Below are 22,026 nucleotides of genomic sequence, written 5' to 3' on the forward strand. Positions count from 1 at the left end.
TAATTACTTGTTACATAAAAAAAATTAGCAATATAGTTTAGAATTTATTGCCAGTGACTGCCAAGTAACCAAGGAAGGCTCGAGTTACATTTTCAGAAATATGCTGGTTGTGTTTCTAGTTATAGGAGAGTTTCTTTTGAACCCCTTATTTGTTCTGCTGTGAGAAAGTTAAACATTTGGGCCTAGAAATTCACTATGGCCCCGCCAGCTGGCTAACGGCCAAAAGTTAGCGCTGGGCGCGGAGCCATGTGCGACCGTCCGATATTCGCTTTTTGCGCCCCAAGTCGGAACCGGCCGCTATTCCAGGGTGTGCCCGCCCCCGCTTGGGGCGCTGAAACTGAATTTCAGCGCTCTAAGTGCCGCTGCGCCACCCGATGCAGTGCGGCAGGCTGCGGTACTGCAGGCCTCCTCCTTCTCTTAAGGTGGAGGTGCCTGCAACAGCGAGATCGCCGCTGGATTGTGCCGGCAAATGAGCCCGGCACCAAGCAGAAGTGCCGGGCTCGCGGAAAGCAGCCGGCAATGCCGCGGGGGGGGGGGGGTGGAGGAGGCCGGGGAAGGAGGTGCGGGCAGGCGGCCGGCCGCACCTCCACCTTAAAGCGCCCCAGTAGCGCAGCAGTACGGCCCCGTTTTTCAATCGCTGTTTGCGGCCGCTGCAGAAGAGGCGGCCGCAACTAAATATGGGGTTTGGGCCGGAAGCGGGGCGGAACCGGGTCACTGCGCACACCGATGACGTCATCGGTGTCGGCGCAGCGCTACCGGCTACCGCCGCCATTACCGCAGCGCTGAATATCAGCGCACCCTCTTACACTGGCGCAGAAACCCTATTTGGGCGGTAACTGGGCGCAAAGCCCACTGAATTTCTAGCCCTTGATTACTTTGTGTCTCAAAGGTTCTTTTATTCTCTGATGTTCAACCTCCTTAGTGACATCTGATTAGAAATGTTTTCCTTTGTAACTACGTAATACCAAAACAATAGGCTTCAGTACCAGGTCCTGTTGTAGATATATTGTCTGAATTTAGTTGATGGGAATGGTTTAATTTTAATTTTCATGTTAAATTGTAATTCTTCTGGGAACACATATCCTAGCCTGTGGCTGTTTATGTATTAATTTTTGCCCTTGCACTATAAGACAAGAATTGCATATTGAACAAAAGCCAAGTTTAATGGGTTGTTCTCCAACTGATGTTGTCCCAGATTGATACAGATTCAAAATAGGAACTCTATGCCTTCATTTTTAATATGGTTTTGCTTTTTGCAGGATTTAAGTGATTTGAGGGGCAGGGTGGAATAAATTTGTAATAGTCAAGGAACTCGAGTGCTGTGAATTGTGCGAGTTGTGCTCATGTTTAAGCTGTGCTGTGAGATGCATTGAATTGAATTGAATTGAATTATTCAAGGTAATAGTGAGATTGGAGCATCATCTGTTTCTCATTTTATTGTTCCCATGCAGGCTTGTGTGTGGTGAACACAATACAACAGCAGTAGATATTCATTAAGCTTTAAACAGGAAACGCTCCTGTTTTGGATTTCGTCCTTTTAACCTGCAGGCTTTGTGATTTTAAACCTCAATAAATCTTGAGGGTTTATCTAATCATTTGCAGAGGAAGATTGCGGCCATTTGGTTGGGGTGGGGGAAGAATCACAACCCAGGAATAGTTTGTTGTTCAAATCCTTCTGCCTTGAATTGGTGTTTAATTAGTCATAAAATGGGTTCTGGAATTTTTTTCCCCCTCTGAATTTAAATGTACAGGAAACTCTCTTTTAACCGGCACCTAAAATAACCGGAAATCTCTGTTAACCGGCAAAATTCAGGCGTAGGTTCAGGTAAGTTTTACTTCATATTAGTGGCAGTTCCTGGATCTGTGGCTGTGTAACTGGGGTTCGTGCACTTGTTGCTAAGCAACAGGGACGCTTGGCCTGTGGCCGGAGTTCCTGCACATGTTGCTAAGCAACAGGGAAGCCTGGATTTGTTGCTGTGTACGGAGCTCTCGTACCTTTTAAACTATACCTTTCTGTAATCCGGACTTTTTGATAAACCGGCACCACGCCGGTCCCGTTGGTGCCGGATAATAAGGAGTTTCCTGTATAATTTTTTTATCGTCTCTGGTCCTGTGGAGTTATAAATGGAAGAAACCAGAAGGAGCCATAAATACAAGATAGTTACTAATAAATCCAATAGGGAAATGAGGAGAAATTTCTTTACTCGGAAACTGGTTAGAATGTGGAAATTGCTACCACAGGAAGTGGTTGAGGCAAATAGCTTAGATGTTTTCAAAAGGAAATTAGATGAGTACATGAGAGAAAAGGAAATCAAAAGATATGCTGAAAAGTTGAGATGAGGTAGATGGAATGGGAGGAGACTCGTGTGGAGTATAAAGACTAGCACAGACTAGTTGGGCTGAATGGCCTGTTACTGTGCTGTCTCTGTCTAATGGACTGTACTCTCGCTGGCTGCAGTAATTTGGGTAAATGTCAGACCACTGGGAAAGTTTAGGGAGTTCACTATCTTGCCTTTTTAATCCACCAGAGCTCAGATGGGATGTGACTGGATTGGTTTTCTTTGTGTAGATCTACATGGACTGGACTTTAAACCTTTAAAATGTAACAAATGCTGTCAATAGGATTTTTTTTGAGGTTTTGAATCTGCCAGGCAAATGTTTTAAGGTGTGTAGTGGAAATCTAATCCTAACGGGGGCGATTTTGCCAGCCCTGGGGAGGCGAGTTTGGAGGCGAGACTGCCGGAAAATGGCAGAATCTGGGGGTGGGTCCCCATCCCACGTCTAACCCGCCTCCGTGCCATCTTCCCAGGAGGCGGGTACCCGACCCGAGCTGGGAGCCGCCTCCCCGAGGCGGGAAGGGGATTAGTGCCAATTAACTGCCTGTTAACAGGTAGCTAACAGGCAGTTCAGAGGATTATCCCCATTTTTCCTCCAGAAGTGCGGACTTCCCGACATCGGGAAACCCTGCCAGGGTCAACGAGGCGAGCAGTGGGTCTGCGGGGGTGAGAGGGGCTGATAAGTGCGCTGTGGAGGTGAGTGATGGGTGCAAGCGTGGAGAGCTAAGTATGTCAGGTGAGTAAAAAGTCTTAGAAAAAGTTTCCTTACCTTTGTTTCTTTCTGCAGGCTTCAATCGTTGGGGATCCGGAGGCTCCGGCATCTTCACGGCAGAGATGACAGAATAGCTGCTGTATTCTCCAATGCAACAGCCATCTGATTTCTGCTCAAAACATAGGTTTGGTGAGCGTTGAGTACAAGAACTCACCAAGCAACAGAGATTGTCGGTGTTTAACAGCTTCACAGAGCTGTCAAACACTGACAATTCATCTGTCAAAATTTTTTGGCAGATGAAACGTCATACGCTGATGTTCTCTATCACCTGCTTTCCCTTAATTGGCCTGCTAAGCCCACTGGGCGGCTTAACAAGGCCAATCAAGGGAAAATAGCGTGGGTTGACCACAAGTCGATGGAGGCGGGACTAAAACCCGACAAGCAGCAGTCCCGCCTCCAACACGCCCCCATTGACAAAATCACCCCCGTTATTTCCAATATCTAAACTAGAACAGTTCTTATCCTTAATCTGCACAAACTGTATGGAATTTCAATGGTAGGAATTAACCAGTAGTGATAAGGGCATACCTGGTTGCTACGAGAGGTTCAACACATATTCATTCAAATTTTTTAATCTTTTTGCTCACTAATTTTCCCCAACCATCCACACCTAAAAGGTATTCATCCATTCCTGTATTATGGTTCTATGGGTGACAGCTGCCCTCTGTTGCCTGGTCTAACTGACTGCTGTTCCCGTGTGAGCCCCGATGGTGAGTTTCTGTAGGCTATTCGACTGCAGGAGCATCACGGAAGAGCCGAAGCGCGTCCACCTGCACTTCTAGCAGTAGTTACTGGATTATTTACCACTCCTTCCCTAACCCAGGGGTTCACTAAGCTATTAAAGGAGCCATATTAGTACATATACTTCTAATGGTGTTTGCTTAGTAGTAATGATTGGGGCAAAGGGAATGTTTTACTCACTATTCCCATTTGAGAAGCTCCTATCGCTACCATTTAAACAAAATTAGTGTAAACATTGTAAAGAAATTAATTTGGCTATTAAAAGTGGATCTTATTAAATAACGTGTAATAAATTAAAATGCAGTTTATTTCTTGCTTTGCTGTGTGTTACTTTTAGTTTTGAGATCCTGTTTTAGGGCTCTACTGGTTTGCAATAAAATGCAAATGTATGGTTTATTAGAAAGTGCTTTTTAATTTAATTGTAAGCTTGAAATGAGTAAGAGTAATGAGTGTTTCCCAAGGCAAAGAAATGTGGCAACAAACTAGCTCGGTAAGTATTTATTCCTGCTGTGTGCATGCAGAGATCGCATTAAAATATAGCCGCTAATGAAATCTGTCCGTACAAGCTGCCAGCAGTTGCATTGGTCTGACAAGATGGAGCTTGGTAGGAAAAAAGTGTCTGTGGGATGGTTGGACATCGCAGCACTGATTAACAATTTGAAGATACACGCCCTCAATTATTCATTTTTTCTCCATTTAAAAAAGGATTTGCAAGAAAATATAGACTCGGTTTCCAGCAGTCAAATTCAAGATGTTCCTTGATTTTCAAACAGAGGAGGAGAGAACTTGTAATGACATCAGAAGTGTTCATTGTTCAGGGCAAATGATCAGTGGCATTGAGCACAGTTGTGGTTGGTCCATACTGATGGTCATTGCCAGTTGTGGTTGGTCCGTACTGATGGTCATTGCCAGTTGTGGTTGGCCCGTACTGATGGTCATTGCCAGTTGTGGTTGGTCTGTACTGATGGTCATTGCCAGTTGTGGTTGGCCCGTACTGATGGTCATTGCCAGTTGTGGTTGGTCCGTACTGATGGTCATTGCCAGTTGTGGTTGGCCCGTACTGATGGTCATTGCCAGTTGTGGTTGGTCCGTACTGATGGTCATTGCCAGTTGTGGTTGGCCCGTACTGATGGTCATTGCCAGTTGTGGTTGGCCCGTACTGATGGTCATTGCCAGTTGTGGTTGGCCCGTACTGATGGTCATTGCCAGTTGTGGTTGGCCCGTACTGATGGTCATTGCCAGTTGTGGTTGGTCCGTACTGATGGTCATTGCCAGTTGTGGTTGGCCCGTACTGATGGTCATTGCCAGTTGTGGTTGGCCCGTACTGATGGTCATTGCCAGTTGTGGTTGGCCCGTACTGATGGTCATTGCCAGTTGTGGTTGGTCCGTACTGATGGTCATTGCCTTGAGAATACATTTTGAACCTGCTCGTACCATTGTCATCTCCCTTCTGCCTTGTTGTATACCCATAATTCATAATTAAGTGTACTGACAATCACTTACTTCCTCCCAGACTGTTAGTTATTTGACACTCCTTTTACCTTACTGCACTGTCTTTGTGTAGTCTCTGAGAAATCTTTTTATACTGTGACAGCAACCGTGGACTTGCTTGGTGAGCCACCAAGAAATTAGTTGCAATATAAAATAGCCACATACATGTGTACCGGGGTTGCCGACTTTGGTTTGATCTATTCCTGGAGATTTCATCACATGGCCTCTCGTCTCCAGCACGCTCAGTCAAACAGCCTTTTCCCCTCATCTCATCACTGATATTTTTATAATTGATACACGAAAGTGTCAAAATGTTTTTAAAAACCATCTGTTTTAATGCCCCTATGACTTTTCTCTATGACTCTTCCCTTGGGTTGCTCACAACCCAATTAATCTTCAATTCCTGGAGACTCCAGGGCAATCCTGCGTGCAACCCTAATGTGCACAAGGACATTTTACCCCTCAATGAATTGGTGCTCTTTTCATTACAAGAATGATCCGAATTAGGCCAACTTTAAAATTTTCCAAACGTGCCTGAGATGGCTCAATTTGGTTTGCTGATCAAACCTGGTAGGAGATGCGAGTGTGTTAGCTGTTGTCATTTTTTTTGCTCAACTATTCTTTATTCTGCCACACAATTTCCTGTCCTAATGCATGGACCGCTAGGGCTGCTAGTGCAGGATCATTTTAAAACAAAAATCTTTTGGTTCTATGAAATGTAATTGGACTAGTTTTGACTGGTGTGGACACATGAAGGCTTTAATATTTTAGTACTGGTAGAGAGCCAAATGATTTGACAATAAATAATCCAACCCTAATGGAAAATAGCAAGCGGTTTCTCCTTTCAATTTTTCTCAATTAAACAGTCACTGGGATATGATGGGTGACTGCAGCACAGTGTAAACTTCTAAGGAGTACCCTGAGGCTATTTGCGTGAATGCTGCAGAATGTAAACTTCTAAGGGCTGCGCCGAGACTATTTGCTTTGCACTTAAATCCTTATTGAAACCAGTATTATATATGTGATTTTAAAAGGCACATGATAACGGAGGGGAAAAACCTGCTTCTGAAACACAACCAACATAGTTAAGAGAGCCCGCAATCATCAAAAAGGGGTGGGGGAGGGAACTGGTTTCTTACAGTTCTAATGAGCATATTACACAGAATTTACAGCACAGAAACAGGCCATTTGGCCCAACTTATTTATGCTGGTGTTCATGCTCTAGATGGGCCTCCTCCCACCCTCCTTCATCCAACCCTATCAACAGATCCTTCTATTCCTTTCTCCCTCCTGTACTTATCCAACTTCCCCTTAAATGCATCTACATTTTTTGCCTCAACTACTCCATGTGGTAGCAAGTTCCACATTCTAACCCCTATTATCTGATATTTGATAGGAGTGTATTAGAAAAGTCAACTCAATTGTGGAAGTGGTGTTAAGTATTGGATGCACGTGGGCTTTATAGAGAGTTATTAAGAGGAGGAAAAGCAATGTTTGACAGGAAAGAGGAATTCTGAGCTTCTTAGAAGCAGCTCTTAGCAAAGGAGGGGATGTAGGAGTTTAATTTGATGTCAGAAGAGGTAATGAGGCTAAGAATGATTTATTAAGCTTATTAGAGACATAAAGAACTGTCTTCAACAAACTGAAAGAACATTCCCAGGTGGCCCTGGAGATGGAGCACGCGGTGTCCACCGGCACGCTGGAGGCCTTCCACAACCGATGGGCACCGGAGGGACTGGAGCGCATCGTCACCCCCAGGTATAGAATTTTAATTTAATTTAAGTTTCCTTTTTACAGGGTATTTGTTTTAAGTTACAGTCCTTAGTGTTTGTGCCGCTTTAAAAAGGGAGCACATGGTTGGCTTTTAAAAGGCAGTTGCCTGTGACAAAGAGTCAACAAACTGAAAGAAGCAACAATTTCAGTGCACCATCGATAGACCATTTGGCAGTTAAGAACAGCTTCCATAATTTAAAGTAGAAATCTAAGGACAATTGGATGAAGGTTGAGCGGTCATCTTTCCATTGGATGGGATGAACACAAGCAAATTACTAAGGAGAAAGAAAGGTGGACTGGGAATAAGAGATAAAACAGTTTTTAGGCACATAGCGTAAGGATGATGGTTGGAATTTTCTGGCGTCTGTGTGGGCGGGATTGGAGGGGGGTCGGGGGTGAAAGTTGAAAGAACTTGGAGCAGTTGGGGAACCCGCCGCCTCCTCGCGCCTTTCCCTCGGGCGTGTTTGCCAGTGTGGCAGCGACCTGAATGGCAGAGGCTCACGAGTTAATTTACATGATTATTAGGCACTTGTCAGACCCTTAAGCGCCTTTTAACCCTACTTTTCCAATTTCACTGGATGAGCACGGGAATCGCGCAGCTCTGGAACCACGTCTGTGAACCTGAGGCGGATGTTCAGTGGCCTTTGATGGAACTCATTAGTGCACAGCATGGAAAGCCCAATAAATACCCCCACCTGACACCTGGTTACTTTGCTAAGGCAGATTTGTTGCCAAGTGCATTATCAGCATAGATTTAGCTTTCTAGAGGTTGCAAGTATTTTCAGCAGTCGAGATCCACTGTCACCTCATTGGTACCACCTGTCAAACCATTGACAGATTGCTTCTGTCATCTCTACTTGACTTGTCATCTATTGTGTAAGCATGGGTGTTGTTTATACTGTCTCATCTTGGTCCTCAGAATCTGACCACTATGAGCCTCAACAGCAGCACCAGGCACACCAGCAACACCACCAACCTTCTCCTCAACCACTTGCACAGAACAGAGGGCATCAGCCAGGGCTACACCTCGCCAGAGGTGATACCCGCAACACAGGGTATATAGGCAGAGGATAAGCTTCCTCAGCATGACTGAGCAGCAGTGCCAATTCCCCATGCCCTCTTTGACAGTCAGCTGCCCACAGTTGCACCACACAATTCACCGATGCCCTCTTTGACAAGTCAGCCAATTATATCAACTTTGCCACTGATGAAGCCAGTGTTACTGAGTGGGCGTTCGGCTTTGCCGCTCTGGCTGGCTTCCCACGGGTGCAGGGCCTCATCGACTGCACACATGTGGCCATCAGGGCACCCCATCATCACCCAGGAGTCTTTGTCAACCGCAAGGGCTTCCACTCCCTCAATGTGCAGCTCGTCTGCAACCATAGTAAGATCATCATGCTTATGTGCGCCAATTTCCCTGGCAGCTGCCATGACTCTTTTTTTTGTCCTGCACCAGTCCGCCCTCCCTCAGCTCTTCGCACCTCCAAACAGACTTTCCGGCTGACTGCTTGGAGACGAGGGCTATCCACTGAAGACAAGGCTCATGACACCCTTGAGGAGGCCAAGTACTGAGGCCGAGGAGAGATATAATGAAAGCCACATTTCCACCAGATGTGTTATAGAGCAGACAATAGGCATGCTGAAAATGTGCTTCAGGTGCCTTGACAGGTCTGGAGGAGCCCTTCAGTACGCGCCAGCCAGGGTCTGCAGAATCACACAACATAGTGCAGCAGTGAGGATTAACGCTGCATGAGGAGCAAGGCTTAGAGTGCACAGCCTCTTCGGAGGAGGAGGAGCATCAGCTGGAAGACGAGGAGGAGCAGGAGGAACCTGCGCTCCAGATCCCACCAGCACCTGAGCAAATTGCAGCCCAGGAGGTCAGGAATGACCTCATCATGGCCAGATTTACTTAACTTTACGCAGTATACCCATATGGCTGCCACATGCTGCGCCAGGCTCCCAACACCCCACAGCAACACCATAAAGCACCCCTACAATGACCAGGCTATTCTTTTCACACTCGCCACCATTGATGGAGGTAACGTTATGTCTCACCATTCACTCCAACTCACAAAGCCACTTCCAAAGTTACAGACAGAATTTTTATCTGTGACATTAGATTAATGGAAACTTTGCGCAAACAGTTAGTAAAACATCTGAGTGCTTACCCTTGTGCATCTACTTGTGTTTCATCTTTCTCTTTTATGCATGCTTCTACGCGGTGCTACCACTGTGGCTTCAGCAAATGTAGAGGCAGCCTGCTCACTTCACTGTTGCGAATGCATAGACACTTTTGGTGGATGTCCTCTGGGTCTTGGAGCCTGAGGGCCCACCAAAGTCTGCTCCTCCTGCAACTGTGCAGGGGCAGACTTGGTCATCGCAATCCAAGGAAGCATGTGGGGCTCTGATGGAGGGAGAGGCAATGGGGGAGAAGTGTGAGCACTTTGAGAGGAGCCCCCCCTTCCATGTCCCCTCTCACCATCATCCCTCTCATGGGCCGCCCGCACTTCCCTGCTAGCAAGGAGGTGGAAAGCACCTTGCTGCACAGCAGTGGGGTCATGAGGATCCAAGTCTACATTGACATCCCTCCAGACAGGGAGAGTATAAATACTCGGGCATGGGCCCAGCTTGCTCAGGACATTCCTTAACAGGAACTAGTGAAGGACACAACTAGACCCCCATGTTGTAAAACAGTTGGTTAAAGCTTTGTTTAACGCTTAGACCAAGTGCCTAGTAGTTTTCTTATGTCACCATGTGCTCCTGTGAGTGGCCCATTAGCTGCTCCATGCATGTGACCATCCTATCCATGGACGAGCCTACAGTCGCCATCGCCTGCGAAATGGTGGTGCTCATGTTGGAAATGGACTCCTCCATTCTCTGCACATTTGCAGACATCAGTCGCAAAATCTGTCAAAGCTTCCTGCACCTCCAGGATCGCCCTCTTTTTGGATGGCCTCTGAGGCTCAGTGTCTGCAGGCAGCTGAGCAGAGCTGGGAGTATCCTGTGCCCTCCAGCGAGGAGTCTCCACTGCTGTCCCTATCTCCACCATCTGCTCTTGCTCACTTGTGATTTGTGAGACACCAGGTGACATCACTACTCTATCTCGCGTAGGGCCCACCGAGGTGTAAGTATCTGCACTGTTGCTGGGTGCGCTTATGTCTGGTGATGGTGCGCACTCAGAGGCTGGAGGCTCCTCCTGAGAAGTCGTCTTCCTCTTCCTCCTGGATAGTGGTGGGGGCGCTGCACTTGGTGGACCTGTGGGAAAGTAAAGAGATGATTTAGAAATGCCAAATGGCCTCTTTGTGTGTTGTTAATTGGTATGATTGCATTAGGTTGAGGGTGAGTGTGAGGGGTGGCAAGTCAGATGGGGATGTGATAATGTAGATAGATAGAGAGGGATGGGTGGACGTGCAAGGTATGTTGGTGTGAGTAATGATGTGCAGGAGTAGGGTTGGGAAGGCAGAGTGATGGGGATGTGATGAGAGGCACAGCAGGATGAAGTTGAGTGTGGCTTTGCACTCACCTTTCCTGATCTAATGAGATAATTGAATCGTTTCCGGCACTGCACCCAGGTCCTCCTGACAACATCCCTGCTGTTCACCACCTCTGCAATCTCCAGCCAGGCTCCTTTGGTCTGCTGAGGAGGCCTCTTCCGTCCATCCGAAGGGAAGAGGACCCCCCCTCCGGCTCTCACTTCCTCCACAATCATATGGAGGGAGTTATCTGAGAATCTAGGTGCAGCCCTCTGCCTCTGTGCACTCATGTTTCCAAGTCTTTGCAACACTCCAATGCTCCAGTACAGTGCCTGCAGAATTCTAGATGAACCTTCAACTGCAATGTGGTCTTTAAATATCCCAGCTGAAAACGAGTCATCGATGACGTCAGACCGCACCATTTAATAGGGCCGGGTAACGCGCAGGGCGGTTTTAATAGGTGCCATTAAGGGAAAGTCAATCTCAGGAGCAGAATGAAACGAGGAACGGGGTCACGACCCGCCATGGTGACCACCCGCACACGATCCGCCCAGATACAGAACATTCCGGCCGTTGGGAGGGATACTGTCAGCACTGCAGTTCTTAGTGAAGCTCACCGATTAGAGGATCCAGTATGTTTGGGGATAAACCTCGGTGCCAAGCAATGATGGACAGCTCTTTACTAAGATCATTTGAGAGTAGCATTGTCAGAGAAATATAAGACTAATTTTTCTCCTTGGGACAGGAGGGTGCAAAGGAGGATTCCCCAGAAGTTTTAAGTGACAGCAAGGAATTAGATGGTTATGATACTGCTTTTCAATAAAGTTATATTTAATGTTGTAATGTTGGATTTATAGATGTTACAAGCAGCGATGAAGTTGGTTTGGGATACTTTAGACCGATCAAGACATTGGGTGCAATGAGTAGAATCTTTGAGAGAGACCTCAGAATGGAAGGCGCAAATAATTCAGATATAATGCCAGATCAGACAGGCAAGTGAGGACGTCTTGTATGCCAACTAGGGTAACATTGGTTTCTTCACTGACACAAAGTCAGTAGAGCTACAGCAGTAGTTTGAGTATGGAACAGCAGTAAAGAATTTGCGCAGGTTAAACCAATTGGCTGACATTTAAGTCCTGATTTTTGAGAGGTCATGCTGGCGGTAAGAAAATGTGTCCGGCAAAGGGAAGCAGCACAGGTGACTCGTGCCAGCCTCTTTGCAGTATGCTAATTCTGATCATCTGGTCCCACGCCAAATTTTCATGCTCTTTGGGTGAGCTCCGGCCCTGGTGTTTGCCTCGCTCATATTAATTGAGTGATTGATGTACTTGCTTGGCCTGCTAAAGATGGATTTTTAAAGCTAGATTTCTGTTGCAAAAGTTGACGCAAAAGTTGACACTAAAGTTGTGAATTTTTTGAAGAAACATTAAATATTAGTGGCAAGTAACTCAAGGAAATATCCATTATCTAGGAAGGAAGCATGATTGTGTGATTGTGACAACCCATGGTGCTCACATTATGTCAAGGCTCATACAAATTGAAAGGATGGCTGCTGGAAGATTATGGCTGTGCTTTTCAGCTATGGATGATGATCACACTTAATTCAGCAGTGGAGTGTAAGCACATATTTCAACCAGAATTATTGCAGCACATACCAGTGGGATGCTAAAGCAAAGACTATGCCTTTCACAGAGCACTCGGGTTGATTGCTTCTCTATGGCCTAACAAAGGTGTCTAGAAGTAGTCAAGGTTTGCTGCATAACCTTACAATACAAAGAAAAGTAAGTATGCAGCAAGACAAAAAAAGAGGCCTGTGGTGCAGCCATAATAGTGGAGGAGGAGGAGGAGGAAACTTAAAGTACAGCCAGAAAGATTGGTGTGGCACTCTTTGATAAATGCTTGCAAAATTCCCAGATCTGAGCCCTCCACAAGTATTGCATAAACTGCTTTCTGATTCTAATGGTTAAGGAATACAAAGGCAAGAAATAAATTGCACTTATGTACCACCATTCACAACTTCAGCATGTCCCAAAGTGCTTCACAGCCAATGAAGTACTTTTATAAAACATAAGACGTAGGAGCAGGAGTAGGTCATTTGGCCCCTCGACCTGCTCTGCCATTCAATAAGATCATGGCTGATCTGATCTTGGCCTCAACTCCACTTCCCTGCCCGCTCCCCATAACTCTTGACTCCCTTATCGTTCAAAAATCTGTATCTCCACATTTGAATATATTCAATGGCCCAGCCTCCACAGCTCTCTGGAGAAGAGAATTCCAAAGATTCACGACCCTCTGAGAGAAGAAATTCCTCCTCATTTCCGATTTAAATGGGTGCCCCCTTATTCTGAAATTATGCCCCCTAGTTCTAGATTTCCCCACGAGGGGAAACATCCTCTCTGCATCTATCCTGTCAAGCCCCTTCAGAATCTTATATGTTTCAATAAAATCCCCTCTCATTCTTCTAAACTCCAATGAGTATAGGCCCAACCTGCTCAACCTTTCTTCATAAGACAACCCCTTCATCTCCGGAATCAACCTCGTGAACCTTCTCTGAACTGCCTCCAATGCAAGTATATCCTTTCTTAAATAAGGAGACCAAAGTGTTGTCACTGCTGTAATGTAGAGAAACACAGTGACCGTGCATAATTGAATTTGGTGTTGAACTTTGAACCTTTATGAAGTGCCTTGGGATGTTTTTGAACATTAAAGCCGCTGTATATATGCAAGCTGTTGTTATTGTTGAATCCCCATGAATAGAGAGATTACAACAAAATTCTTAATTTTAGGAAGGTGGACTTTGAGAGAATGAGGAAGCAGGTCATGGGCCTGGTGTTACATAGATTATTAAAGGGACAAAGCTTGGAGCAGAATTACAGGAAACTCTCGATTTACCGGCACCTCATTAACCGGAAATCTCTGTTAACCAGCAAAATTCAGGAGTAGGTTCAGGTAAATTTTACTTCATATTAGCGGCCGTTCCTGGATCTGTGGCCGTGTAACCGGGGTTCCTGCACCTGTTGCTGTGCAACAGGGACGCTTGGTCTGTGGCCGGGGTTCCCGCACCTGTTGCCATGCAACAGGGACGCCTGGATCTGTGGCCGTGTATGGGCTCTCGTCCCTTTTACTATACCTCTCTGTAATCCGGACTTTTTGATAAACCGGCACCACGCCAGTCCCGTCGGTGCCGGATAAAAAAGAGTTTCCTGTAATATACTTTTAAGTTGACAATGCAGAAATTAGAAGTCTATATTTATAAGGAAAATAGGACTTAAGAGAAAAACTATATGGGCAACAAGGGAAACAATATAAGAAATAAGGGCATAAAAAGAGCATTCTTCAAATAGATTTTCAGATTCAGTGATCAGCAGACAGGGGTGTTTTTAAAAAAAAAAAAAAAAAAAATTGGTTACACAGAAAAAAAATAGACAAGATTAACATTGCAGGGAACACAAAGAAATTAGTAACTTCTATAAGAACATGCAGAGTAAACTGAGTTGAGGAAGTAAGGCCTTTGATGGGGTCTGATGGGAATGTGGTATTGGGCAACAGGGAAGTGACAGAGACCCTGAACAATTTCTTTCTATCCATGTTCACGGAAAAAGCAATTAACTCCTAGAAGTAAGGGTTAATTTTAGAGGAAATGGGAGAAATTTGGAGGGAAATACTAACTTGGCCAGAATAAATTGAGAAGATATCAAATGACACTTTCAATGTACGTGACAATACTTAGGAAAAGTTTAATTACTCTTAGTGATCCTTCTTTTACCTTTAGTATTTGCTTCCTCTCATTTTCTTTCGTTCTTTCTTTCTCACTATTACTAATACTACAGTGTAGTCAGTTCTCTTCTGATGTTTTTATTTATCGTCCGCAGCTCTAAATACCCTACCATGCTTGCTCTTTCTTCTCACTGCATCTTACTATATTGAAATCAAGACACAACACACCATCTCCTGCTCTTAACACGTACCTGAAAGCTGTGGAACCTCTTGCTTTTTCCCCATCTAGAATGTAAAGTTTAATACCCAAGGTTGGTATCATGTGATGACTAGTTCTTGATTCAACTCACCATCTTTACACGTTCTAACCTTGGCGTTCTGCATTATGGCTCTTCAGAAAATCAATGAACATACCAACAGAGAAACAAAGTACAAAACAATGGCAGAAACAGAAAATGCTGGAAATACTCAGCAGGTCAGGCAGCATCTGTGGAGAGAGAAACAGAGTTAACTTTTCAGGTCGATGACCCTTCGTCCACAAGTTTCAGAGATCATTGCTTTGTTGAAACGTCCTTCATCTTAGATCGACAGGTTTTTTTTTTCCCATTCTGATTTAGGCTGACCTTGAGGGAAAATGTGCACAAACATGCTCTGAATATGTACTTGGAACATTGCGTGGAGCGAATATTCTGGCCATGTATGGCTGAAGTGGGCTTTTGAAACCTGACGTGGATCTGATACAATCCATGGATGGTTTGCATTGAAATTCAATTATTAATCCTATAAAATTGGTAGGCAAAGGTTTCTGATACAGTGTAGTGGGTAATTTCATACAGTGGGTAGCATTCTTGGGAAATAAATTTGAAAAAGGCTACTTGTGAATTTGTACTGATAAAGTAAATGAGTTCAGGCACAAGGTTAATAGGCTTGTGGATGTGAGTCTTTTTAACCTGGCTAGGAAATCTATACGGATGTTCCAGAAGAAATATAATGCCCACCTACATTTGCGAAAGGTTTTATTTTCACACGACCTGCGAATTCCTACGTGGTGAGAATTTATAATTGTAACTTTACCAGTTTTGGTTGTCTGTCTGTTGAGTGGGCAACACATTTCTATGGACATCAAAGACTGGCCAATAATCATTTTGACAAAAAAGGTTGCTCCTGTTAGTTCCTGGTTGTCCAGTAATGCCTGTAATTGAACATTTGGGAAATTTTTATATGGAGTTAGAATCTTGCAACTACACACAACTTTCTCTAACTCCCCTATCCATCCCATTCCCTCCAAAAAAAAAAAAAAAAAGTGCCAAGGATATTGGAAAGCACAGTTGAACTATTTGGTGGATGTTTTTTTGAGAGTGGGCTAAAAACACATAGGCCGCGATTTTACGAACCTCGGCGGGTCCATGGCGGGCGACATCGGTGGCAGGTCCCGAACCCACTGCTGTCTCCATCCCAGCCTCTGAAATGAATTTCCCTTGATTGGGCTTGTTAAGCCCACCCAGCGCCTTTCCCAGCCAATTAGAGGAAGCGGGTCTGGTGACGTCATTTGCTGAAGCATCATCAGCCAGTTTCCTTAAAGGGACCCATGGCCAAATTTATTTTGACATTTGTGCTGTCCATGTTCTACAGCATTGAAGTGCTGCAAATACTGACGAGCACTGCACAAAGATGCACGGTTGCACCCAGGCTCTCCCATGACTCCTCCATATGCTTATGGAGGAAGTCCCAGCAAGCAGGAAGGTTCTCTTCCCTTCCCATGGGCGGTAGAGACCTCCCCAGGAGATCAACACAGCCTGGTTGCACATTGCAGAGGAGGGCACAAGCAGGGATGTGGTCAGGAGGATCTGGGTACGATGCCGCAAATGTTTCAATGATTTCAATGATCTCAGTAGATCACAATGTTATTACAAAGCCACACTCAACCTCATCCTGCTGTGCCACTGATCACATCCCCATCACTCTGCCTTCCCTACCCTACTCCTGCAAATCCTTACTCTCACCAACTTACCTTGCACCGCCACCCATCCCTCTATAGCTACATTATCACATTGCCATCTCAATAGCCACCCCTCACACTCACCCTCATCCTAGTGCAATCATATCAACTAACAACACACAAGGGTAGGCACTTGGGTGTTTTATGCAATGTTCATGTAAAGTTTCTGTTAATGTGGTGTCAAACATTGAAACCTTTATTTTCAACACTTTGCGTTCTTAGACAGATCTGTGTGCACCTTTGGAAGTGGCTTAGTGAGTTGCAGTGAATGGTGAGACATAACGGTACCCCCCGCAATGGTGATGAGTGTGAAAGGAATAGCTTGGGCATTGTAGGGATGCTTTATGGTGTTGGTGTGGGGTGGTGCCAACCTGGCGCATCATGTGGCCGCCAGGGTGTACAGCATCAAGTGAAGTAAATCTGGCCATGGTGAGGCCACTTTGGCCTCCCGGGCAGCAATGTGCTCAGATGCTGCAGAGAAGGTTGGCGTTGTTGGTGCTGCTGGTGTGACTGGTGCTGCTGGTGTTTCTGGTGAAGCTGATGTTGGGTCTGATCGTGGTGGGATTCTGTGGACCAAGTTGAGAGAATTTCAAGGGCACCCATGCTGAAGGAATAGATGGCAGGTGAAGTAGAGATGACAGAGGCGATCTGTCAATGGTGGGAGAGGTAATGAGGTCAGACTGGATGGAGACTGGTGTAAAGATTTGCAACATCCTGAATCTGTAGTGGAAATGCAGTTTAGAGAAACTAGTGGTTAAGGGAACATTTCTCAATCAGCTGGGAGCTTTGAGTTGACATTTGAAGGTGTCAACTCAGCAGCTGATTCAATGACCACTGACCTCCCACCTCCGCTTCACAGATGAGGTCTCGGCACAGCAGGAAACTGGTGGGCGACCTGTCAAATCCAAAAAGCTGGGGAAAAAACATTGATAAGTGGCTTTAAACAAGCCACTAATGATTGTAATTGCCTCCTCCGCCGCTGCGTCTCGGGTCTGCTCAGCGCTGACAGACCCGACATTTGGTAAACGCACGTGGCGGCGGGTTTGCAGTGGGGTCCCGACCCGCTGGGGAAAAAAACACTTACCCACCCGACCCGCCACCGATCGCGCCCGCTGACCCCCCGCAAAATCCAGCCCATCTATTTTTGTTGAGTTGGAACATGTCAGAACCATTTCATTAGGTATAAAAGAGCAGATATGAGAGATGTGCTGATGAAATTAATATAATATTGGTGTTTAAATGATATTTTTATAAATGTGTTGCAGCCATGCTTCTTAACTTCTTTCAAGTCCAGTATGTAGCACACATAAGATATGTGACATTGGAGGGAAAAGTGACATTGGAGGGATAAGAGTGAAGACTATGTGGCAGTGTATAAGGAGGGAATAAAATGGAATTTGTGATGAGTATGTGGAGCGCTCCCAGAGAACATTAACACTTAACAGGTAGGATTGCACCATTCCAACAGACTCCAGCCATGTCTATGTATCATGCACCAAGCTAAGCTTAAAAATGTTTGGGGATTGCTAAACACAACACTAAATACAAGTAATTCTAAAGTGAAATTGAGTTTTTTTTTCTGAACATGTGCACAATATGATCAAATTTTGTTATTTTGCACAGCACTCTGATGTAAACACTGAAGGTTCACAGAAACTGGCAAGGAAACAGGTAGAGAATTGTAACAAGCCCACACAAATGTAACAAAATGAACAATTGATTCTACCCAGATTAGTCTGTATTCTCTTCTGTCCTGCCTCGATTTATCGGTACAATTACATCTCCTCCCCCCCGCACCCCCCTCAATTCCCAGCACACGCTGTCAAGCCTTTCTAGCCTATATGTGAATGATCACCATCAACAACGTCAAAGAAATTCTCTCTATGACCTATAGAGCTGTTGGCTTTGAACTGTCTACAGTTATTGATTGATTGCGATACGTGAGGGATTTCAGTTGCAGCCAAACTCTCTCTCTCTCTCTTGTGTAGAAAGAAGTACTTAAAAGACACACAGGTTATTTCAGTATAGCATTATGTTCATATTGGGATTTTACAAATACCATAAAAAGGAACTGGCGACTATTTATTTTGCTTAAAGAGGTGCTTTAAATTACTTAATGCCCTATTTCATAAATGGTGCTGACTTGAAAGGTATAATTAAGAAATTAATTTAAAGATTTTAGAATGGTAAATTGCCTCATTGTGCAAGTGTACCTCCAATCTTGTGTTGCTGCAATGTGCTTTCCAAGTCACTGGTGCAATATAATTGCAGATGAACTGACGTGAGTTTGACATTTATATCTGGCATGAGACCATCTCCAGGCTCTTGTCCAACATTAGAAATTTCACCTGCAGTTAGATTAAGGGTTACGACTGCTGAAAATATGTTTAAAATCTACATTTATTAAAGTGATGCAAGTATGTTGTAAAAGATAGCTGAAATGTTATTTTAAACCCTTTGGCTTAGGACAGAACAAAACTGAGTTGCATTTTTCTTAATTCTCCAGCAGTTCTCCTACTCAGAATGAAAGTGCAATAAAATCAAATGGTATCAGTGGAGGATAATGAATTGCAGCACTTTTGGTGTGGAGCTGATGCATAAGGTCATCTCTGTATCTGTGACCAGTGTTCAACATCAATGAGAAACGACCATTCTTTCTCCAGAGCCAGCTAGCCAGCCAGCAAACCAGGAAGTAAAAAGCACTGATTATCATTCACTTTTTAATCATTTTACAGAAAGTGAAATAAAGATTGGGACATACACATGGGATTAAGGTAGAAGCTCAAATATCAAACTTAATTTTAAAAAATTATTTAAAAAATCTATGCAAATTTTAGCATGGAATGGAAGGAATGACACTCCACACTTATAAAATTTAGTTTTCCAGGGCCAGAGAGCAGTAATTATGACCTAGTATGCCGCTAAAAATTCAGTTACACCTCCCTCCACCACCGGTGTACCGTCGCTGCAGTGTGTACCATCTACAAGATGCACTGCAGCAACTCGCCAAGGCTTCTTCGGCAGCCCCTCCCAAACCCGCAACCTCTTCCACCTAGAAGGACAAGGGTAGCAGGTGCATGGCAACACCACCACCTCCAAGTTCCCCTCGAAGCCACACACCATCCTGGCTTAGAAATATATCGCCGATCCTTCATCATCGCTGGGTCAAAATCCTGGAATCCCCCACCTAACAGCACCGTGGGAGTACCATCACCACGCAGACTGCAGCGGTCCAAGAAGGTGGCGATGCCCACATCCCATGAACGAATAAAAAAAAATATTCTGGAATTCCACAGCTAACATTATTATCACCACAAGGACACTGACAGTTCAAGGGGAAGACCCACCTTCACCTTTCACGGTAATTAGGGATGGGCAATAAATGTGTCCTTGATCGCATCGCCCACATCCTGAAAACAAATTTGAAAAGATACTGCAACATGCCAGAAACAGCAAAGAGATGAATAGCCAATTATTGTTTCTTAGTGCTTTGCTTCAGGCAGGAATGTTGGCTAGGATCAGGTGGAACACTGCATTGTTTTTTGAATAGTGCCATGGAATCTTTAATGGTGACCTGTAGATGGGATCTTGAGTTAATTGGTTTTCCTGGGGACTGCAATTATGCAGCACTGGAGTCTCAGCTTCTGGTATGCGGGCTTGAACCCACAACATACTGACCCAGAGCCAATGGTGCTACAAACTGAGTACAGCGGATGCACAAATAGCAATCCTTCTAGTGATTTTTTTGCAGGGGAGGAAGGAAAATACAAGATTAGAACAAACCTCAGTACAGGTAAACAAATGGGACTTGATTTAAGATTTTCATTTCAACTTGAACATGCAAATTTTGAATTTTCCTTAACTGAACTGGGCTCTTAACTAAATTGTGTAAGTGTGACATGCTTATGCAGAACTGTTATTCTGAAAAATCATAAATAATGCAAGCACAGAGTTGTACAGAGAATTTTCTTTGGATATTGGAACATGGATTTTTTTTTAGATCATACCATTGTGATTTTACTTTGGGGGGGTGTGGTGGTGGAGGTAAGGAAACAAGATCTAAACCCAAGGCAATGTTTTTTTTGTTCTTTGATTTGGACTGGGATTATTTAGATGCTTCTATTTCCCTGGCTCAGATACAGTGCCTACATGAAAGTATATCTTAATGAGGCAAGCTGAATCGGAACAGTACTGTCATTCTAAGTACAGTAGTAAGCGTGGTCTCTTCTTTATAAACCTAGCATCCTTTCAAAGATTCTCAATGATGCGGAGCTAAAGCTTCAGTATAATGGTAACCTGAGCTGATGCTGGGGCTTGCTGGTACAGCATCTCTGTATTAACCCAGGGGTGACTAGGAGATGGTGAATGTTTTGTAATAGGAGGACATGGCGTGAATGATGAAATGTCAGATCAAATGTGCACATTGAACTTGAGCCAGACAGATCTGAATGGATCTGACTTTTACCAATTTTAATCAAATTGAGTGATGTTGGAACTTTCTCGTGTTGAATAAGAAGCTGAAAGAAATTGAAGAAAAATGAGTGAGTAATGTCAAATAGTAAAACACTGGAGATGCCGAGGAAGAATGTTTTACATAAAGCAAACACGATGCTTTCATATTATGAAGAGGGATTGTTATTCACCATTCTCACTGACCTGGTCATGGCTCCCACCCAACATTCCTGCATTTCAATCCTCGTACAGCCCAATTAACGAGCAAACTTCACAAAAAATCGGTAGGACTTCACTGAAGAATAAGTTCTGCTTAAAAGTAAATTGGCTTCAGGTATTGATTTTCTCACATTTGCCAGGCCTGCGTTTCTGATGAGAAAGTCATCCCCTCTATAATTGTGTTTTTTCTCCTCAGCAAAATATGACAGTCTGTCATATCAAGGAGAGGAGGACTGTCTGGGTGAATGGTGAACTGCTACTTAATACTGTTCATATTTTACTGAATGCTGCGAGTAGCCTCAACATTGGCAACATCATGGTGAAGTATATTAGGTGAAGCTGCTAAGAGCTGAGACCGTCCACAAGAACTTGTTTCCATGGATGGCTTTGGATGCAGCCATGTTTTCTGAGTGGCTCGGCTCAATACAGGCAATCCAGCAAAAGTTTGGCCTGTATGCATCTTCCCAAATCAATGCAGAAGGCATCGGGTCCAGAGGCAAAGTGATGTGGAAACTATTTCAGATCCAGCTTTTCTCTGGCCTCTGTGTAATCAGTGTTTGTAGCACTAGCATGCTGAGGCATGATTTCACTGCTCGAAACAGGCCCCTAATATAAATAATACAACCAGAGAATGTTACAGTGCAGAAATAGGCCATTCAGCCTATCAAGTCTGCGCTGGTATTTTTCTTCAATTGAGCCGTCTAGTCCAATCCTACTGCCCTGCTCTCTCCCAATACCCTTTAATATTACTTTTTTAAAGCAACTATCTAATTACCTTTCAACGGTATTAATGGCCTGCTTCAACTATAGTTTGCGGAAGACAATTCCATATGCTAATCTCCCTCTCCGTGAAGAAATCTTTTCCAATCTCCCTTTTAATCTTTTTGTAGCCATCTTAAATTTTTGTCCTCTTGTTCCTGCCTTGCCAAGTAGTGGAAACAATCTATCACTATTTGCCCTATCGTAACCATTCATAATCTCATTTATAATGGCAACTTCCCTATTGCCTGTCACGTGGTTTCAGGCTCTGGCCAATAGGTGGCATATGACATG

General features: G+C 44.4%; 1 protein-coding gene across 1 annotated transcript in view; it reads left to right on the forward strand.

Moving 5' to 3' along the window:
* mpp2b (MAGUK p55 scaffold protein 2b) overlaps nt 1–22,026 on the forward strand; it is a 667,238-nt gene that overhangs the window by 127,738 nt on the left and 517,474 nt on the right. The gene's annotated exons all lie outside the window — the stretch shown is intronic.

Source organism: Somniosus microcephalus, chromosome 24 (genome assembly GCF_052327205.1).
Source record: "Somniosus microcephalus isolate GS21.2 chromosome 24, FLI_Smic_1.0, whole genome shotgun sequence".
Taxonomy (NCBI): Eukaryota; Metazoa; Chordata; class Chondrichthyes; order Squaliformes; family Somniosidae; genus Somniosus; species Somniosus microcephalus.